Below are 21,418 nucleotides of genomic sequence, written 5' to 3' on the forward strand. Positions count from 1 at the left end.
ACTGCCTTCCCAACAAACGCTTTAGAATAGGCACAGTTATTAGTGTTACTGTCTGAATTTGTGTCAACAAATAAAACTGGGTTTTGTAGACTTTTCAGGACTCACTGAGCCACGACAAGTAGCTGGAAACATGAAGATGTCAACTTCTTACTCAATCTGGGTTGGTGTGGTTTGATAGTCCAACTCTTCAAGATGCTGAAGACAGGAAAGGCAACACTTAGCTTCCTTCAAATCATACCAGATAGCAAGAGGGCAGGGTGGGACTCTTGCTTGGGACTGATTTCCACAAACTTTCCTCTAATAGGCCACTGCAGCTTGAAAAATTTCTACATTCAATGCAATGGTAACTATAGGGCTCAGGTCATTGTTTTCGCCTTCGTAGGACTCTTTTAGAGACAGGATCCAACTATGTGTCCCAGGCTGGCTTTGAACTAGTGATCCTGCCTGAGCCTCTTGAGCATTGGAATTACAGGCATGCACTATGGTACCCAGCTCATAATACTATTTTTTTACCATGGTTCTAGGAATAGAGTCTCTCAAATATTTTTATAAAATGTACAAGTCTGGTCTTAGACCTGAAGGGAATTTACTGATCCTGTTAGGGAATTTGCTGGTCCTGTTTTCCAGGAAGAGGAAACGGCCCATACAGTGAAGTGTTAACTTATATTATTTAGTTTGCCACACTGGTAGTTCATAAATACTTGATTCCTGTCACGATAAGGATGGAGGTGAATGTCTTGTGTCCCAACCATCCTTCCTCCTATGCAGGGCTGAGTTAGTTGTATCCTGATTTGGCCCATATGTTCCTTTTTGTATTAGCCTCATGCTCTATTCAAAGACAAAACAGATTTTATATCAGTTCCTTTCTGTTGCTTTGATAAAATCCCCTGACAAAAGAGTTTATGAGAGCAAGGTTTGGTTTACAGTTCAAAGGGGCACAGTCCTTCAGAGCAGGAAGGCATGGCAGCAGGGGCACCAGTCTACCCAGCAATCAGAAAGCAGAGAGAGGAAAAAAATAGGAAGTGCTGCTGGCTTTTGAACCTCAAAGCCTGCCTCCAGCGACACACTTCCTCCATCAAGGCTCCATTTTCCTAAAGGTTCCATAACCTTCCTAAAGAGAGCCGTGAGCCTAGGGATAGGATGGGATGGTTCATATTCAAATCAAAACAGATCTTAAGGAAGTATCACCTTGAACCATCACCCATCTCACACCTGTCCTGAGGAGCATTCAGACCTAGTCCAGATATGCTGTGGGGATCTAGGCTGGAGCTCTGGGCCAATCTCATTCTGCCTCTGGGTTCTTGGCCATGAGCTGCCATTTACCCTTGGCCCTCTGCCCTCTACAGGGACTTAGAGATGAGGAAGAACCACTACCAAGGATTACATCACACTCAACCCTGAGGCCTTTTCCCGGTCAGCCAGGACAGCGAGGGCCCTTTCCAAGTTCTGAGATTATTGTTGAGCAAGTTCAAGGAAGGAGTGCATGCCTTCCTTCTGCTAAACTAGGGGCAGAGTATAGGCATATTGTATGCCTGCTATGGGCTTGGTACTCTACTCTGAAGGCAACTCCATCCAGTTAATTATTCTTAATGTGTGTTTGGAGGCTCTAGCTTCAGTATAAATGTTACAGGAGTTGTGGAACCAAGAGAGAACATGCAAAGCATGGAGCTGAAGAATCTAGGTTCATTTTGATGGCAGTGCCCTTGTAGTGACTCCTATTTTAGACAAGGCAGCTGAAGCTCTGAGATGCTTAGGGATTGTCCCTAAAACTAGCAGACCAGAATGTCCAGTGTTGCCTTTCCAAGTTTGAACTCTTACTTGCTAGCATGCCACATTGCCTTCTTATTAACTAGTGCATGCTCCTTTTTGTTTGGAGGTTGGTGAGTGTATATGTTGCTGGGTGATTCTTGAGTTCCAAAGGGATGAGCTTCTTTGTGACCTTTTAGCCTGGTTCTTTGAAGATCCCTGGAACTCATTATATGTAATAATTTTCTATGACAGAGGAGAGGAAAATGATAGGGGAAAATATTCAGAGAGTAAAACCTGGAATTTCCCCCTTTTCCAAAACTTAAGTCATGGGGCCACAATTTCTTGAGATCAGAATCAAAATATTTTTTATTCAGTTTAGAAATGGGTTGTTCTCCAATTATATTGATGCCCCCAATTTATGCCTTGACTGATAGTCTTACATACTTTAAAGGCTGTAGTTGTTAGTCTCACTGATTGGATATTTATGGGATGTGGGTAGAGATTTTCCAGGTAGAGCTTCTAGGTGCTGCCTGAAGTTACTGTAGATTAAGGTTCTCCCTGGTGACAGTTCTTACAAAGTAGCCTTCAGTTTTCTTTTTATAAGGAAAGTGGTTTGTTGAAGTTGAGGATGTAAGAGATGTTGTTGGCAATCTTGGATTGAAGGGGATTAAACTAGTAGAGGAGAGGTAGTACTAGAGTTCATTGGAAGGCAGGGTGGAAGCTAAGGAGGTAGACTGTAGTTGTGCTAGTAGATGACAGGAAGGAGGTAGAAGCATGATAGAAGTGGAGGAGATAATGGAAAAGGAAAGGGTGATCTGGTAATAAACTTGGGAGGTCACGTAGGGGAGGTGATGGTGAAGGTGGTGGCCATAGAGAAGATGGAGGAAGAAATGGACTGAAATGGTGATAGAGGTTTCATAGTAGAGGCGGTGGTGGAGAAGCAAGAGGCAGAGGAGGAGAAGCTGTCCAGCAGTGGTTGTAGTGGAAGCATCAGCTGAGATCTGCTTTAAGGAGCTTTTATGGGCATGGTCACACAATGTGGAGTCTTCCCCAAGGTCACGTAGCTGCTCATCTGCAGAAATTCTAGAGCCAGTGTCCTTCACCTTAAGGCCAAGCTGCCTTCTTGATATGGGAATGCCGGTTCTAAAACCGGGAATAAAACTGACTTGGCAAAGACATTTTATTTTGGGAAAACCATTTGTCAAGATTGACAGGCCCCGGACACGAGGTTTCTTTGGAGGGTGATGGAAATGTTCTATAATTAGAACATGGTGAGGGTTGTACGCTCTGTCTTGATACCAGCACTCACTGGATTTACACATCCAACAGAGGAAGCGTATGCTATGTAACATCTCAGTGTAGGTGTTTTAAAATATGAAACATTGACAAACTACCATGAATAACTCAGTCTGGTGTGTGTGTGTGTGTGTGTGTGTGTGTGTGTGTGTGTGTGTGTGTGTGTGTATAACATAGCAGAAGGGGTGTTAAAGTTAAGCAATTCAAAGTTGCTTTTGCTGATGTCAAAAATAGCTTCCTTTGGAGGTAGTTATGTTCTAGAAATGCCGAATGTGGAATACTAGGGCTTTTCTGTGCCTTTTAAGAAGTTATAGTATTTAGGTTAGTAGTAAGATTTAAGTGAAAACTTGAGCACGTATCTGTGCGTGCATGCACATGCGTATGTGAGCGGGTGTGTGCACATGCCCACCTTTCTATCATACACATACACATATACATATGCATATATGAGACAAGTTTTTTGGAGTCTGGCCAGAAATGGCCCAGGCATTTTCATGTTAGACTCAGCAGCTTATATAAATAGAATCATAAGCAAAAAGTGTAATTGACACCACTACAGATGAAAAGTCTTGCTCCTTGATAGAGACAGCTGGCATGCTGAGCTCTTCTTCTCTCCTTTGGGCTCCTGGAAACTGTTCTGGCCTGGGCTTTATGCTTGACTGACTCAAGTCTTTGCCCTCCCTTTGCCTTTACATAGTCATAAGTGTGGCATCGAAACAGGCAGGGCCATGTGGGGCAAAAGCATGCCTCTAGCTCATTTGTAGTAAGTATTATAGCCATTGAGAGAACTGACTTTGTACATCTTACTAGAAGAGGCATTAGAGAGCAGCCAGGATTGTAACTTTCACCAAGTTGTCTGATACTCTAGGGGCTTTAGGGAAAATAGGTACAGTGACATCTTCTGCTGTTAGGAACCAATGGACTCACACTCATGGATTATATTCTGGACAAAGTCCTTTTGTTTCCCCCCTCTGCCTTCTTGCTGGTGGGCCGCCAAACAGTGTGTGTTCCAGAAAATATTTAAATTGGAATGAATGTGAACTGTATAGCAGCAATGGATGTGGAAGTCAGAAATTGCAAAGAGGCTCTACTGTCTTTACATTAATTTTTTTAAACAAAAATAAGCCATGGATGTGATCGTAGGTTCTGTAATAGGCTACATACAGAAGGTAGATATGGGTACCTGACACTAGAAGGGATTTAATGAGAAATTAGGATGATTTTCTACCTTTTAGAGTGCAGGTAAGAGAGCAGTAGATAGGCTTGTGCATAGTCACTGGGCAGCAGCCTCGAATATTAAATTTTCAGTTTGAGTCTTCTCACAACTTTAACTGCATTTCAAGTAACACAATTAAAACCCAGCCCTACTGGAGTTCATGTGCCATCTTCAGAAGAATCACATTGTGAAGACTCTGGTAGGGACTCCAGCATGGTCTCAACTGATGTCCCAAGTGGGCAGATGGCCAGAGGTTGGTGGTAAACCAAGACATTATAGAGGGATGACAGCAAGTAGGTAGGTGGTCAGTGCACAGTAGATACTGGCCTTTCCCCCGAATTGGGTTCCACACCCACCTCTGCCTCTTGTCCTCCTTCCCCAAGTCACTTCTCCAAGCTTTGAAATGCCTGGGCTCTTGATCAGTGGAATGGAAGAAGTTAAACTGCCTGTTCACTGGGCCAGGGTCTCAGCAGTGTGCTGGAGGCAGAAGGAAGAGGGTTCTTTGCAGAATCTGAGAACAGTCAGGAGACTAGCAGATGGGCCCCCAGCCTCTGGCCACCAAGAATCCCAAAGGGGCCTTCACACAGCAAACGGATACGTGGCTTATGAATCATAGAGTCAATCAAGACAACTGAGCCCCACCCAGCCCTTGTCCCTCCCTGGCTTACCTTGCTCCATTGGCCGCCATTTCTTGAAGCGAAAGGTCCAGGGATCTGATAGTGCAGACCAGCAGCCTTGCTGTCTTAATGCAGAGACAAAAAGTAGCTGACCATCTTCACTGTCCCTTTTCACCAATTTCAGGGTTTGGGGTGAGTCCCATTCTACCATTTAGTGCAGTGGCCCAGATTGGGCCACCCAAGAGAGGGTGGGCTTTTCCTGTCCCGTTTTCACAAAGGCATGTTTCTACTCCGATCTGCTTGGCAGGTCAGGCTTGGACTTTAGCAAGTACTTCCAAAAACCACACGGATCTGAGAAGGTCCAGCATTAACTAAGAAAGTGCCCTGTATGGCTTCAGGTAAAGGACTTTTGGAACACATTCCCAACCCTCCCACCTTTTTCTGGAGGCAGACAGCATAGTAATTAAGAACCATAGTCTAAAAAGTATTTGCTGTTAGCCTGTCCTTCAAAGAAGAAACCCAGCTTTCCTCCCAAGCCCTGGGCCTCCTGCTTATGAGGGGGGCTGTGACCACAAGGCCACCCTCTCTCTCTCCCCTGCCCAGTTCTATCTTCATGGAGGCCAGGAGGCTAGGAAGCAGACACACAGATAAACAGAAACTAACCTGAAGAGGAAACCTTTAGTCTGGCCTTGCCGTTCATTCCCTTGCTCCTGGCAGCATGACATTGTTTGCCTCGGAATGGTGGGCAGACGTTTGCTCTTGACCTTCTGGGTGTCAATGCCCCAGTCAGTAGGTAACTTTACTCTGCTGTCTTAATTTTTAATACACAGGTTGACTGTTTCTAATTGAAAATCCTGAAATCTGAACTACTCTAAAATTAAAAACTTTAGGGAAAAAAAAAAAGCCAGGTGGTGCACGCCTTTAATCTCAGCACTCGGGAGGCAGAACCAGGCAGATCTCTGTGAGTTCGAAGCCAGCCTGGTCTACAGATCGAGATCCAAGACAGGCACCAAAAAACTACACAGAGAAACCCTGTCTCAAAAAAAAAAAAAAAAAAAAAAAAACAAAACCTCACTTGGAAAAATCTGCTCCCTGACCCTGCATATAATTAATAAAAAAAAAAACTGCATAAGGTTACTGTGAGGAAAAGATGTGTATGAAACATAGCTGAATTCATGTTTAGACCTGAATTTCATCCCTAAGATCTAGCTATCGATATATCCATGCACATATACTCCAAAAAGGAAAAGTGAAAACCTGTTGGTCCCAGGCATTTCAGCTAAGGGCCACTCATCTTCAGTCAAGTCTTCATGGCTTCTCACAGGAACAGAATTCTTATCTGAAGTTCTAACCTGTTTAATTTTAAAAGGTGACTTTTTTTTTTTTTCATCTGGAGATTTTACAAACACGTGAACTTCTAGTTCTACTTTAGACTATTTGCCTTAGTTCTTTTTGTAAGCTACTTGTCTTTTAAGAAGGTATGTCTGTATAACCCAGTTTACTTGTGATTTCTGAGACTTCTCAGGGAATAAGGTGTGTTGAGTGCATGCATCTGCTTAGTTGGGGGCTTGGGAAAAACCATCTTCTCAAACAACTCCAGAAGTCCAGTTGACATTATGACTGTGTAAAAACAATATGCATTCAGCACAGGCATTTTGAATTTTAAACTTGGATCTTTTCCTGGACTAATGTTGTATAGTATGATGCTGTCTTGCTGTGCAGGGTAGTGAATATGAGTCACAGTTCCTGCTAAGTTGAGCCTCGCGGTCATAAGAGAAACAAGAAATACTCCAGAGTGCGCCGTGTCCATAGTGTGCCGTGTCCCAGTACAATGTGGAGCCGTTCGAATGTGTTCAATGCACTTTTCACCTCGGATATTGCGCGTTTATGTGAATTTATTGGGGTCTGATCCCACTGTAAAAGGGAGTCTGCACTCTGCTTGTGACTAGATATTAATAAGTAGACTTAAATGAACACACTGTACTTCTGCACAGTTCAAAACCTTTCTAATTACAGAAGTACTGTATGTGTTTTCAAAAATGCTCACAGATTTATAAGAAGTTGTTAACATCTTACTACCAAGAATTAATCACTGCTCTTTTTTGTAAGCATATGGATATAAAGGTAGCATATTTCTACCCATATTTTAATGTTTCTTTCATTGGTTTGAGGTGTTTCTATGAAGATGTTTTTTCTAGAATTTTGGATCTCCATTCAGTGTGCCACTGAGCTCCTCGTCCTTTGTTTGCGAAGAGCTCTTTATGGCCCCTCTCTGGGATTTTCCGACCCAGGAAGTCCAAGACTGCTTACCTCGCAATTCTCGAAAGTGTCATGTGTTCATAGAGTGTTGATTATTGACATTCATTGCCCGAGATGAACAGTCAGCAGTTGTCCTTTCTAAATTACTATTTGGGGAAATCAAAAACAGGAGGAGCACCTTCTAACTCCCTTGACAATGGGTCGCCATTTGCCATGATTGGTTTCCCTTCCACAGCACAGTTTCAACTGTCATTTAAAACTATAAAAAAGAATAAACAAACAGAATGGAAAGAAGGAACTGAGCGAGAGAGGAAGTGGTGGTGGGTTGCAGTGCCTCCTTTCACTCCGTTGTCTTCTTTTCTAGGACAAAGTGGGGCAGTCATCTTCTAAACCACAAAACCCGGCCAGGACTGGCTACTCTTCTCAATCAAGAAGGCAGCCAGGTAAGAACCGATTATAACTGTGTAACTACATGAGAACTTCATAGTGGTCCTTGGTATCCATGAGGTTCTACAATCCCCTGAACATAATGTGAAGGTGACTGAGTCATTAGTATAAAATGTCCTAAAACCTGGAACCTGTGCTCATCCCCCCCATGCACTGTGATAGAGTGTGACACTATTGAAACACTTGTCACACTGTGTTGTTTAAGGGCACAACGACACAGGGGAAGTGTATGCATCCGTTTAATACAGTATTTCCCAGTATTTTTGATCTGTGCTTGGTTAAGCCTATAAATGTGAATCCTGGGGGTATGGAAACCCAACTACATATTCTAAAATGTTCTTGCCATTAATAAAATAAGATTCTAGCGTCTTCATTTTCTCTTAAGGCCAGTAAGATCTAACACACACATCACTATATATTTCCTTTCAATGGGCAAACTTTGGTGAGTCAAAGGTTAAATTTGATTTTGTGTGAATTATCTGGGATTCACCTCTTACCTTACTAGGTATATTATAACTCAATACACCATACCGCTGACAAATGATCTCACTGAAGTTGAGATATTCGAAGTCTTTGTGTTAATGTTCACATAGAAGTCTATGCTTAGCCCTTTGAATTCTACATGAAGGCAACTGGCCATTGCCTGTTGAGGTACCTCCACAGGGAGCGGATCTTCTCTTTTACCTTTTAAGGGTTCTTCCACCCTGGGAACTGCTGAATTTTGTGTTGAGTAACTCCACAGCAGAATCCTCTATATTTGGGCATGTTTGTATTTTCAGTTATGCTAGTATGCATGTATATACTCTTGGCATCTCTCTTCCCTTTTCTTTTCTCTTCTTCTTGTCCCTTTTCTTCTTCTTTCTATATTGTTAAATTTCTGAGAGTGTCACTGTGGGGAAGAGGGGAAGGTCTCTAAATGCATATGGAAGTAATATGGTAAGTTAGATATAAGAAATGGAAACTCTGATCAAGACTGAAGACTCTGATCCTGACGTGGAACCAGGATGCACATAGCCCATCGTTGGGCTACTGGTAAGTTAAGTGTAAGTCCAAGAAATCATATGTTTTTGAGCTGGTAATTAGAGTAATCAGATTTTTTAAAAATTGTCTAATGAAAATGAGGATGACATTTAACAAAAAATAAACACTGAGGTGTACCATGTAATCATATAAGTGTTTTCTCAAGCATTAGGCAGCTCATAAAAGAGCCAGGATTGTCTGTAACAAACAAACTCAGGTTCACACTTTAGAAAATTTTCCTATGAGATAATATAAGTGAAAGTGTGCTTGTTTGTTAGGACTAGTTTGAAGTATAGGACAATTATAACTCAATACACCATACCGCTGACAAATGATCTCACTGAAGTTGAGATATTTGAAGCCTTTATGTTAATGTTCACATAGAAGTCTAGGCTTAGCCCTTTTATTAGTAAAATTAGTAACCAAACTGAAAAAATTCTTAAAAGCTTATCTCTTACCCATTGTACTCTCAACTATTCATAGACAGTGGGTAGAGTTGGCCTCCTAAAGAGAGCTCTTTGCTTTTCTCTTATGTAGCAGCCAGTGGAAGCTAGGACTCCGATGGGTCACAGTACCTGGAACGGGCCTTAAACGGAAAAGATCATGTTTTACTGTTGAATTCAAGTGCTTATTGCCCTGAGAGTTTTAGCCTTTAAGCACACCTCTGACATTGACTGCTGTTAGTCCTTCTCTTCATGTAGCATGTAACACAGACAGGAAAAGCCAAAGGAGAACAAACCAACACAAATAAAAATGTAATAGTATTTCTGTTTATCAATAGGAGTAGTAAAAATTATAACATCCCCAGGATGAGTGAATTCAACAAGATTTTCCACTGCTGCGTGAACTCACTAGGGTCTAGCATTATAGAGGAGATGCAGAGAATTGTTCTGATAGATGAGAAGATGTGTAACAACATCTTCCCAAGTGTATCCTTGCCCTAGTTGTGGATGCTATGAAATTCCCGGCAGAGTTTTGGGTTGTCTTGACAAAAGTTTTCTAACTTTACCAAGAAGAGCAAGATGATAATAGCCAGGAGAAACATGAAGAATGAAGTTTATAGTTGGGTGAGTTAAGACAGACAGCAAGGATTCTTCACAGAAAGGAAGTGATATGTTCATTCAAGGCAGGTAGATGTGGAACCAGAGCAGACAGATATGATAGGAGCCATGCAGAACTAAGTCTAGCAGAGAAGTTGACAGAAAGGAAATGCCTGTAACCACAACTGACTGTACTTGTAGTTGGTGAGAGAGGATGAAGCCCACGGCACATTCTATTCCGCAGTCAAGTTGAGGCCAATTAAGTAACTAAAAGTGGAGGTGGGGGGACAGTTTCTCTTTTGGAGAAGTGAGAGTCTCCATGCTTTCAGGCTAAGACGAAATTCTTTACTAAGGCATTGCATAACCCTAAAGGCAAATGATAAGTTTGCATATAAATACATTTCTGTATAAATATACCAAATGACAGGAAACACTGAATGGCACTTCAGCCTAGGGGGTGGGAGGGTTCAATGCACGTAACATGCATAGTATTAATGTCATAAAAAAGACAATGTCAAATAGCAAAGGTAGCATCGAGCCTGGACAGGCAATTTGCAGAAACATCAAGCATGCTGTCTTCCTTCTGATTGTGGACACTCATTTCACATGAAAACTAAGGAAACCAACTGAGTGGAAATCAAGGAAGCCGATGCTCTGAGGGAGGTTTCGGGGAACACAAGGGCACAGTCCCTCTTTCAAGTGTGTCCAAGTGCAATGTTCATCTTCCCTCTTGGCACACATACAGCACTTGGGAGTCTGTGGTGAGCAGGCCTGGGGTGTGCAGCTCTCCGGCAGTGCAGTACAAAGGCCGTTCCCTTCCTGGGAGAGAGTGGATCAGCTTGTCTCCAGGCAAGCATGGAGCCCCACAGGAGCATGCAGGGGGCCTTCCCAGTGCTTTCCCCCAAACCACCCTCTTCTCCTCCCATCCTACGCCCAGAACCAAGTTCAATGTGTGAGGTTATTTTTAAGAAGCCTTCTTGGACTATTTGGCTGAATAGGACCAAGATAATATGCTGATCCTTCTTGCTTCCTAATTTCTGATACACATTTTAGGATTGCACATATGTGGGACCCAGAGCTGCCAGTTCCTTACAGGGGACCTAATGTATAGAATAGAAGATTAGCTGTGCCTTTCCTTGACCTCTTACTTCTCTCTGGCAAAGAGGATTTGTCGTTCCTGTTTGATTATCTCATTCCTAACATAAGCTGCTTATTTTTTATGTGGCAGTTGCTAAAAACACTCCATGTATTTCTTAGCAGCACCAACAGGAAGGGCCACACTTTCCTTTGAAAATGGCTCATTTTCTAATACTTAAAAGTACACTCAACAATTTCTAAGAAACACTTCTTCATTGTGGAAAAACATGTAAAATAAATTTATTGTTCTAACCATCGGAAGTGTATAATTAGATTTTATTCAAAGTGTTGTACAACCATCATCATTATCTATTTCCAAAATTTACTTAGCACTCCACAGAAAATCTGAGCCAATTAAGCAATAAATTCTCCTACCTCTTACAATCGCTAGTCTACGTGCTGTCTTTCTGAATTTCAAGGTTTGTCCATGTTAGCTTGTATTATTGCCCCATAGCTTGTGTTACTAAATAATACTCTTGCTATGTTGACTTCCATTTGTCTCTGGATGGACATTTCTTTGATTTGCCTCTACCTTGTCACCATTAGTGGGGCTCTTGTCGCCATTAGCATGTGAGTGTCCAAATCTCTAGACTTCAAGTCTTGTGGGTTTATACTTAGGGGTGGAATTGCCAGAATTTCCCTTCCTTCCATCCAAATGCCTAAGCACCCTTGTTAGAGTCGGGATGTTAAAAAGTAGGAGAACCATCGCTACTTCTTTTCCCACAAAATCTCTAATGTCTGCATTCCTTCTGCACTATGGAAAATGAAGCAGCTCTTGCCATACCAGATAATGATATTTATACGTCATGATGGTTGTTCCATGGTATCAGATAGCATGAGGAGTTATAAACTGTTAGATTTGACATGATTTCTTGGCTCTGTCTTCTACTTATGTGTTTATGTGACTTCTGTGTTCTAAAAATAGGTTCTAGAAATAGTGAGAACTTTGGATTCATATTTTAGTTCATCAAACCCATCTCACTAGTCTACGTGATAGAAATTGTTACCAGGGCCATATTTATAGGGAGGACAGAGGCCTGAGGTAGGAGCAATGTCTAGACCCCACCCTTTTGAGGGCCGGGGTAGACTTGAACCCAGGCTGGTGGATTCCATCCGCTGAGCCTTTTGTCCCTCTGTTCTTTATGGCCTGCATGTTGGAACTTGGTCCTTATCCGCCATTTTCCTTCATTTTTGATTCTTGGGTTTTCCTGTGGCTCACACTAGATTGTGACCATGGGCTTGGGAGCAGCTGAGAAGATGCCATCCCTCTGTCACCTCTGCACAGTGAACACTGGCTTCCCATTAGTTGTGCTTCTTCCCTCCTTCCCACTTTGAAGATCATTTATCTTCATAAAGAAGATGGGAACAAAAAGGCATTGAGAGCTTGCATTCTCTGTCTTTGGCTAGTGTCAAGCAAGCAGCCGACCTCTTCCTCCTGGTCCTTATTTGGAGCAGAATTGAAAAAGCCATTGTCATCCTTTGCCATTTTTCAAGTTTCAGCTATTCTGGGCCTTGCTTTGCTGATGCTCTCTGCCAGTTCACGCCACTCTTTTGTCTGGTCCCTTTGAGCAGATAATTGGGCTCCATTAATGTTTCATGTCTCCTTTAGCTGTCAGGATACTCAAGGTTCAGTAAAGGGCTTTAGCCCAGCAACTCTTTCTGTTTCTGTGGCAGGTTTGCTTTTCATTCTGCTTGCTTGCTGGGTAGTTCTCCTGTGACATCTATTCATTCATCCCTTCTTCCTTCATTATACAAACGTCTATTGCTTACCAAGACCATGTGAAACATGGGGCGGGGGGCTACTCTCAGGGGATGCAGCAGTAAGCCTCACACTAGTCTAACTTATCAATCATGTAGTGTGGGTCATTTTGTCCAATAAAGTCCCTTTCAATTTAAAAATAAATAATTCTTTCACTTAATTATGATCAGTGGTGAAAGAAAATCTTCAAATTTCTCCTAGGTAGAAAATAAGAGCATGTGCTCTCTGAAAATCCAATATTATTTTCCATTACATTGTTCTCAGATCTTAACAAAAGTGAGAGAGACAGAAAAAAAAAAACCCTCAAAACTACTACAATTAACCAGTATTAAAACTCTCTCTCCTTGTTCAGGTAAAGAGAATGATTTGGGGATGGGTTGTTTTTCCTATAAAAATTCTATCTGAAAGTCAGGACTTAGCTAGAGGTTTTCCAAAAGTAAAGAGCCCCCTGCCATTCAGAAACACTTTAGGGGGGCCTCCGAAGTCACTTCTGTTGGCATGGCTAATGTTTGTTCCACTGTGAACCCTTTCTCTAAGACACTGATGCATGCTGGGCTGCAGTGAATCTCCACAGAGAAGATGTTTCAGTAGAGTTAGAAACTGTTTGCAGATAACCACCAATCAGTAGGGATGGGAGCCCAGCATCTTGCCTCACTTTCTGCTTTACCACTTAGAATGTGCATGACTGGTCACTTGTGCCTGTTTGACTGCAGATTCAGTTTGGGTTTGTTTGACTCTGGACATCTTTGATATCATAGTTCTACAAGATGCAGTGTCTTCCTCCTTGCTACCTTCTGACTGTGTTTGCTGCTGGTAGGAGAGACAGATGAGCCTAACCCATTCCCAGTACATAGCTCTTCTGATCTAATCACGCACCAGAGGTCCCATCCACCAACAACATGGAAGTTGGTTCCAGCACCTGGAGTTTCAAGACATTGAAATATTCAGACTTTAGCAGGAACTCATTTCTACTATTCCCTGAGCCCAGCCCTAGAGACCGGGACTCATACCTCCAGGTGCACTCCAAGAACATGCATTCACCCACAGAACCCCTAGTAGTCCTGCATTGTGGGCACATTAGGAGATGACTCTAGATGGTCTACTGATCCAGCCTTGGTCTGAGTGTGCTGTCCTAGTGAAGCTGCAGCCTAGTCTCTGTCCTAGAAGCCAGCTTCTGTCTCCTGGGTTTTTTGGTTCTGGGTTCTTCTGGGATGACTTTCTGCCTCTGATGCCTTAGGGCTGAGGTTCTTCTGAGAGCCGAGTGCCCTTTCTACGACTGCCTTGTCTGTAAACAGAGGTGGCGTCAACTGCTCTCTCTTAAGCACTGAGCAGACCCATGCTGGGAGGAGTGCTGGCCTCTGGAGTGTGTTTATAGACCAGGAACTTCACTCTGCCAAGAATCCCTTCATCTGAGGACACAAGCCTGCTGTACCTTCCCACTTCCCCCTAAGCTGGAGCCAAGAACCATCCCTTCTTGAGATGACCCCTCTCAGTTGGGAGCCCATGCTCACACTCCTACAGGACATACTACTCCCTGTTCGGTGCCACTTAAACTAGAGCAGGTTTGAACTTCATAGAAGGAATTACTTTTCCAGAAGTTGTAAAAGAAAGTTTCATATCCTTCCCTACTACTTTATATTTAGCATCATGACCCTTTTCCAAAGCTTGTTGCATAAGTCTTCATTATATCTGGTGGCACGGATATTTTTTACTGACATAAGTATTACACATATTTGTAGGCGCCATGTGGTGCTTTAGTACATATATACATTGTATAATGTTCAAGTAAGGGTAAACATATCCTTTTCAAATAATTACCCTTTGCAGTAAACATTTAAAAATATGGGGTGCTTTATGAATAGTGTGGAAGCAGGGAACTTGTCAATTTTATCAACATCTATATTCTAGTACCTTAAATAATGTTGGATAGGTAGTTTGTATTCAGATATATGTGGAAACAGACAGTGTTGGATAGGTGAACAGATTTTGAATTGGTAGAGTTAAGTTCATGACTGTATGGTGTTTCTGTTTAATATGATGAGAAAGATTCCCCAATGTCTCATTTGCTTTTAAAACATTGACTCTTTGAGAGCTCACTACCCATGAGTGACAGACTTTTGGACCATCACCTTGATTTTCCTTTTTCGAGTCCAGTGTTCCTAGACTAATATTTTTAGGGTTGATGGAAAATGGGAACCTTCTAAAGTGACAAGTTATTTATATAGTTTCTTGTACCCAGGCTTCTGCCTGATTTATGATGTAATAGAAAAAAAGTAGGAATTGAAATTAGAAGGTTGAAAAGAAACAGATCGGATTGCTAAGGAAGATTTAAGAAAGACATAATTTATCTTGTGTCCTTTTTGAGTGTTACTTTGTAGACTATGCACACATACAAGGTATCTTCTAAAAGTAAAAATAGAAATTGCATGGCTGAATCTGTGCTTTTAGAATGTAATTTGCAGCTCAGGTCTTTGGTTCTCATTTGGCAGGCTGAAACATTTTGGTAGTGGAAAATTCCTTTTCTGTGTTGTATGAATCTTTGGTGTAGAATCCAAGTCATCTTAAAGAACTGGGAAGAGACTTAGTAATGCCCAGGTGCTTCCTTGCACATAGTGGGAGGATACTATAAAATCTGAGGAAGGACACTACACACTTTGCCATGGGTCGGTCATTGAACACTGGGTGCCAGCTCTTTAGTTTTAATGAATGGAATCATTGAGTAAAATGAGTGGCTCTACTTATTTTTTTTAAATGGAATTACTTACTGTACAGTTCCCTGTAACATAGTTTTAAAAATAAATCTCACTAGAATCAAAGTAAAAAAGCAATTAATCATTTTCTTACTGATGTTTGTTGTTGTTTTTAGAGGGTGGAGATGGTGTGTCCTTGCCCAACCACCAAGTTATCTGCTTTCAACTTTGTGATTTGCCCTAGACTTTAGCCTATGGTCGTAGTTGCCCCTGGGTTATTGTGGGCCCCAACTGTCTATAAGAATAGACACACTTTCTGTTTATCTTAGTTCTATTTATTGAGGCTCCATTGGCAGGAGAGCTTTGCACACACCATTGTAATGTGTGAGCACGTTGAACAGCCGCTTCCTGCCACCATCTTGAGTAGTGAATACACATGAAATTTGTACTGACGATTCATGTTCTTAAGGAGAGGAGCCCCATGTTTACTGCAACTCACTTAAGAAATAGACAGCATTTCCCTATGCTCTCGGTACAACCTGGAGAGGTCCCCACGAAGCCAGTCTTGGGCACCCTACACATCCTCATGATTTACTTGCCACCTCACCACACTCTCTATGGCTGTGTCTACTCTAGGTCCCTCATGGAGTGGAATCATTAACTCTTTTTTTGTGTTTGTGTAACTGTTTTCACTGTGTACAATTCCCTTCCTTTGAGGATGAATAGTACTCTTTTGTGTAGATACCCTACAGTTTCTTTATCCATCCATCCACCGAGGAGTATCTGAGTTGCTTATAGTAATGTGCATACACAGTGCTCTTCAAACCCTCCCTTCACTTTTTTGATAAGTGAGGATCTTCCCATTTGTGCAGATAGACTTCAAGATCCAAAGAAACTAAAAGCCACAGATGTTTGAGTTCCATGTGCAAAATGGAGTTGGGTTTGCATATAAAATAGGAACATTTCCCCATGTATATTACTACTTGATTGTTTTTAACACCTAATTCTACATAAATAATGTAGGCTATATACTGTGTTGTTTTAGAGGAATGCAAAAATCATCTGTACATATTCAATGTAGATGCATAGATTTTGTTACCTCAAATATTTTTTGCTCTATGTTTTTTTAAATCCATGGATATATGAAACCTTAGAGAAGGCTAACAGTACCTTCATCTACTTTTTTTAAAAAATGAAACATAGGAAAGCTAAAGTGAATTTTAACATCTTTCCTCTAGTTACTGAAGATACTTACTAAAATATTAGTGAACTTCCAGCTTTCCATTGTAACATTTGTACCGTATTTAATTGCTTGATTTCTGCCACCTCAGATTGGAGGATGAACTGTGATAGTTGCTTAATACCATAAACTATTTTTTTTACAATGAAATCATGTTACTTAGGTCATTTTTTTTAGATTCAAGTGTATTTTGAAAGAGTGTTTATTCATTTCTGTCTTCAAGCTTTTTAAGCAATTGCCGTAAAGTAACAAACCAGAAAACACAAATAAAGTAGCATATGTACTGATTTTTGACTGAATTAAAAAAAAACTTTACTAGAAACAGAAGGTGCTTAGAAAAACATGATCCTTTAATTGGGATGACATGGAGTAGTATGTGTAGTTAACCAAGTATTGTTGATCACACACTTAATCAAAAAGACCAAATACATGCTGTGTCTCTGACCTTGCCTGAGGGGACTTAAATGACTTTTCCAATAAATATCTCAAGCCTGGGGAAATGGCAACAATGACATGGTCCAAACTGAAAAGTCAGAACTTCTTAGATAGAATACTGTTTAATTTTTTCTTCCCAAAGACTCAGTCACTCTCATTCAGACACAAAAGCTTGCCTACAACTCCCCATTTCCTAACAGATGTGCCTTCCATGTAAAATCAAGAGCAAGCAAGGCAGGCCCTGAGTGTTCTCACTCACTGGAGGGGGTCTCTGAAGAAGGGACCACCATAACGGATACATCATATATGCATAGTGCAAATGCCTTTAAAGAGAGAAAGTAATTTAGTGAAGAAAATCTGGAACCACCGTTAATCTCCAGTTCGCGTAAAAAAGACACTAGATGGTGCTGTGAACCAAGAAGTGTGTTAAGGTGCTAAGGTGCGCCCGGGAGTGAAACCCTCCTCGGCTAACACTACTCCCCTCTCCTTGCCCTTCCCGGATCAGCACACCTTACCTGGCTTGTGAGAGACATTTGCCAGTCATGGCTTATGAACCACATTTATTTAACTGAATTTATTTAACTGAATTTATATGTATTTCCAAACAAAACTAGCCTTGGGTTTGCTAATGACAGTGAAGCAAGAAGAGATGTGAATTTGAGATCAGATGACCTCAAATATTTGGGGCAAAGTCCATGCCCAGTTGAGACTGGGCTCTTAGGGAAGGCAGACAGCTACTACGAAGGGTTTGATTGGCAGCCACGTTTGTTCAGGAAACACCTTCTTACAAATTCATCTGAGGTGAAACTGTATATATAAAGTCATTTCTTTTCTTTCCTACTATTCTTTCTGAAGGAATACTCTTGTGGAAAATTGTGTTTCATCAGGCTAGCATTGAATAGACAATCTGAATATTCATTTCTAGAAACATCAGTTTGCCTCATTCTCCCACTTCTGTTCACAAACAGTTTATTGGAGATTCACTCAGGTTCACAGGACTACAAAACAGTTTAGCAAGTGGCCATGTGGACAGAAAAGACACACAAGGTCCTCACTGAGAAAAGTATAAGCTTATATAATATTTGCAAGAACTGAATGTGAGATCGGTCAATGGGGAAAGACAAAGAACTAACATGATTTCAGTATATTTTATTCTAGTGCTTAAAAAACAAGATTGGTATAGACCCTGAAGAATTGGCTACTTAAAAAATGGTTTAGAAGATTGAATTTTTAGTCTACATTAGAATTTAAGGAAGTTCAAATAAAGTCCTTTCACAGTATTTTTTTAATCTAAACATATAAATAAGTTAGTCATTGTTCTCATAGGACGTATTAAAGTTGGTTGTAGAGTAAGCCGTTTTTGAGCTTTGAAGTTTTATTTTCATTTTGTGGCTATGGAAAGCCAGTAGGTTTGAAGAATCAGGGTATAATAGCTGTATTTGATTGGTGAAGATTGTAACCTGGTAACTGGATGCTATCAGATTAGCCTGGTGTCCTTTCAAAGACCACCCAATAAAGTGTATTCAGTTAAAGAAGTTGCTACTTTAGAGGAAAAGATAGTAATCTGGACATGTATTGTCTCTCCTAGCATCTACGTGCTTTATATGAATAATATTTGTATGATATCAGAATTGCTTTGGCCTTGGCTTTAGTGCAGAAGACCAAGCCAGGAATTTACCTGTTGACAAAAAAATAAAAGAAAGAAAAAGAACAGGAGACACCAGAGACTGCCACCAGGGGTCGGCACAGCCAAAGGCTACGGCAAGCTCGAGGAAAAATAGCTACAAATGAAAATCTGCCAGCACGATCCAAGCCATTTCATTTTCTCAGAGGCTGGGGGCCCTGTTGGATCAGGAATTGTGTTGTCGTTGGGTTTCAGTAGGACCAGAGCAGTAGAAATGAGCAGTAGAAATAGGGCTCAGTGTCTTACAAGCACTCTTCTGTCTAAATACTTAGGAAACAGTTCTGTGTGTAGCAAGATTCGGTTCACGTGGGGATTCCTTTAGTCAGTGAATTTGAGCTAGCCTGCCTGCCACCTCCCCATCACCACCACCATCACTATTAGTAAACTTTGTTTCACCCAATGTTAATTCTTAAAAGATCCATCAAGGCAGAAATGCTCAGTTGTGGGTGGAAACATGAATACCTAATTGTTTGGAGAGCTTAGGTTAAGCCACTGTTAGTATGTCAACTAAACCTGAGTATAGATGTGTCAGGAAGCATGTATTCTAGAACTCTCCTGAAGTCCTAGACTTGTGAACCCTAGTGTAACTTTTACTCCCACTGAAGTCTTTGTTAGCCACTCAAACCCTAGCTAGGCAAGTGCAATCCCCTTTGTGATGTCTTAGTTTTACAGTTGTTATTACCAGTTCAGCACTTCTATCCATTTACTCTCTAGCAATAGGGTTACTGTCTAACCATCCAAAACCTGTGCTATATCAACATCCTCCTCCCCTTCTCCCTGTGTATAGTTCCTAGATTTCACTGACAATTGGAGTCCTTGTATCCACCTCAGTGCTTCTCTCTCGGGTCCACAGCCCACTGTTCCCTCCTTGTCAGCATCTCTTACACAGGGCCTCTGTTCTTATTCCAGTAGTGACTATACCAGTCAGACAGCAAGGGCTCATTACCACTATTTTCAGCAGCCTGCTGTCTTGTGTCTCCTGATGGCCTTGGAATATGAACTACCTAGATACACCATATATCGTTGACGCTATCCAGTTCCCATCAGGGTCTGTCTTGCAGCTTCAAGCCAGGGGGATTCAAGGTTCTGCTTCTGCCCATATATTCCCATAATTGTGTCCTGTCTCCTCACCCTCCAGAAAGGTACTAATTCCTATAATGCACAGTTTCTTCCCATTCCCTACATCATGCCATGTATCCTCTGGTAACCTTTACTATCTTTTGTGGTCACATCCTTTAGTCTTGAGAAACAAGGGGCACCCAAGAAAGGCCATCTAGGACATTGTAGTTAGTGCTGAAGAACAAAATCCTGGGGCACATATATTCTAGAGAAGCACTCTACCGCAGAACTACTTGTCCAGCCTGCCATATGAGTGTGGGGATTAGAAGGGTAGGGACAACCCGCTATTCTAGAAAGACCTTTAAGCCATGTATTGTTCATATTCCTGGTCAAACAAACATCGAAATTTATTCTCAAATCTGAAATGCTCTCTGCTACTTATGTGATCTAGAACAAAAGCAAGTGACTTCATTCCTCAAACCTGTTTCCTCAGCTGGTAGACCAGTTGCCCACTTTGTGTTATTTTTTTATGAAAGAAACAAATGAAATGGAGCTGCTTCTTTTGTATCAGACTCTATTATAAAACAGATTATACCTGACTTCATTCTCACAGCCCCCAAAGGGATGGCTGTATTGCTAACTCTGTGTTAGACTTGAAGAGTCTAAGAACAGAACAGTCTGTTGTCCTGGGCCTGGAGAGTGTAGGAATAAGTGGAGCATAATAAACAGGCTCACAAATGCCTTCTCTGTTCCTTCTAATGCTTAGGAGTCATGACCTGTGAGGGTGAGCATCTTACAGTTTGTGACTTGCAGCCCATGTGTGGGGTTGGGGGTAACTCCAGACCATATCTTACGGCTTGTAAAGTGCTATGATGCCATCATCCTAGGTCGCTGTCTGCCCTGTTGTTAAAAATTGACAACTTTAGAAAACACTGTTTCGTAGAAGACTTACTAGTATTCTGGCTCTTAGCATCTCTCCACCCCTTCTTCCTCTATGTTCCCTTAAGTACAAGAGTTATAGTGTAGATATATCCATAGAATCTGGGTACCACCTGATCAGTTCTCTGTATTTTTACTAGGTAGACTTTTTGTAATTGTCTCCATCTCTTGCAAAGATGTGAGAGCTACAGTTTGTCTGTGGATACAAGGACTAGTAGAATGCAATTAGAAATTATGCTGTTTTAGCCGGGCGGTGGTGGCGCACGCCTTTAATCCCAGCACTCGGGAGGCAGAGGCAGGCGGATCTCTGTGAGTTCAAGGCCAGTCTGGACTACAGAGTGAGTTCCAGAAAAGGCGCAAAGCTGCACAGAGAAACCCTGTCTCAAAAAAAAAAAAAAAAAAAAAAAAAACAAAAAAAAAAAAAAAGAAAGAAAGAAAGAAATTATGCTGTTTTAGTAAAGTAATGATAAAAAGTTCTCCTCTAAGATCCGTGACCTCACTAGCTCTGGAAAATTGGGTAGGTTTCTAGTATTAGGCATGATTTCATCCTGTTGAGCAGGCCTTAAGTGAAAATAGAGAAATCGTTGGTTGCCACCTATATATGGGTACCACTATTGCACTGTTATATCTTGCTATGCTGGCTGTTGTTGTTACATTCATAAGTGTTATAGCTGGGTAGGACTGACGGTTACTTTCTTCCACAGTAGCTTTTATAGCATCTTTTGGTATGACAAAAGCTAATCCTCAGGGAGGAGATTTTCAAGTCAGATCCAGCTTGGCGACTCCAGGTCTTATGTCTAAACTACATGGTATCTTTAGCAATAGGGACTT

The 21,418-nt window shown here is 41.4% G+C and overlaps 1 protein-coding gene across 3 annotated transcripts in view; it reads left to right on the top strand.

Annotated features, from left to right (window-relative positions):
- The window catches only part of Grb10 (growth factor receptor bound protein 10), a 108,191-nt gene that overhangs the window by 45,187 nt on the left and 41,586 nt on the right, over window positions 1-21,418 (top strand). For all 3 annotated transcript variants that reach the window (XM_059275431.1, XM_059275433.1, XM_059275432.1), the window contains exon 2: window positions 7,502-7,580. The gene's annotated coding sequence lies outside the window, so the exon portion shown is untranslated. The remainder of the gene's footprint in view (window positions 1-7,501; window positions 7,581-21,418) is intronic.

Source organism: Peromyscus eremicus, chromosome 10, assembly GCF_949786415.1.
Source record: "Peromyscus eremicus chromosome 10, PerEre_H2_v1, whole genome shotgun sequence".
NCBI classification, from domain to species: Eukaryota; Metazoa; Chordata; class Mammalia; order Rodentia; family Cricetidae; genus Peromyscus; species Peromyscus eremicus.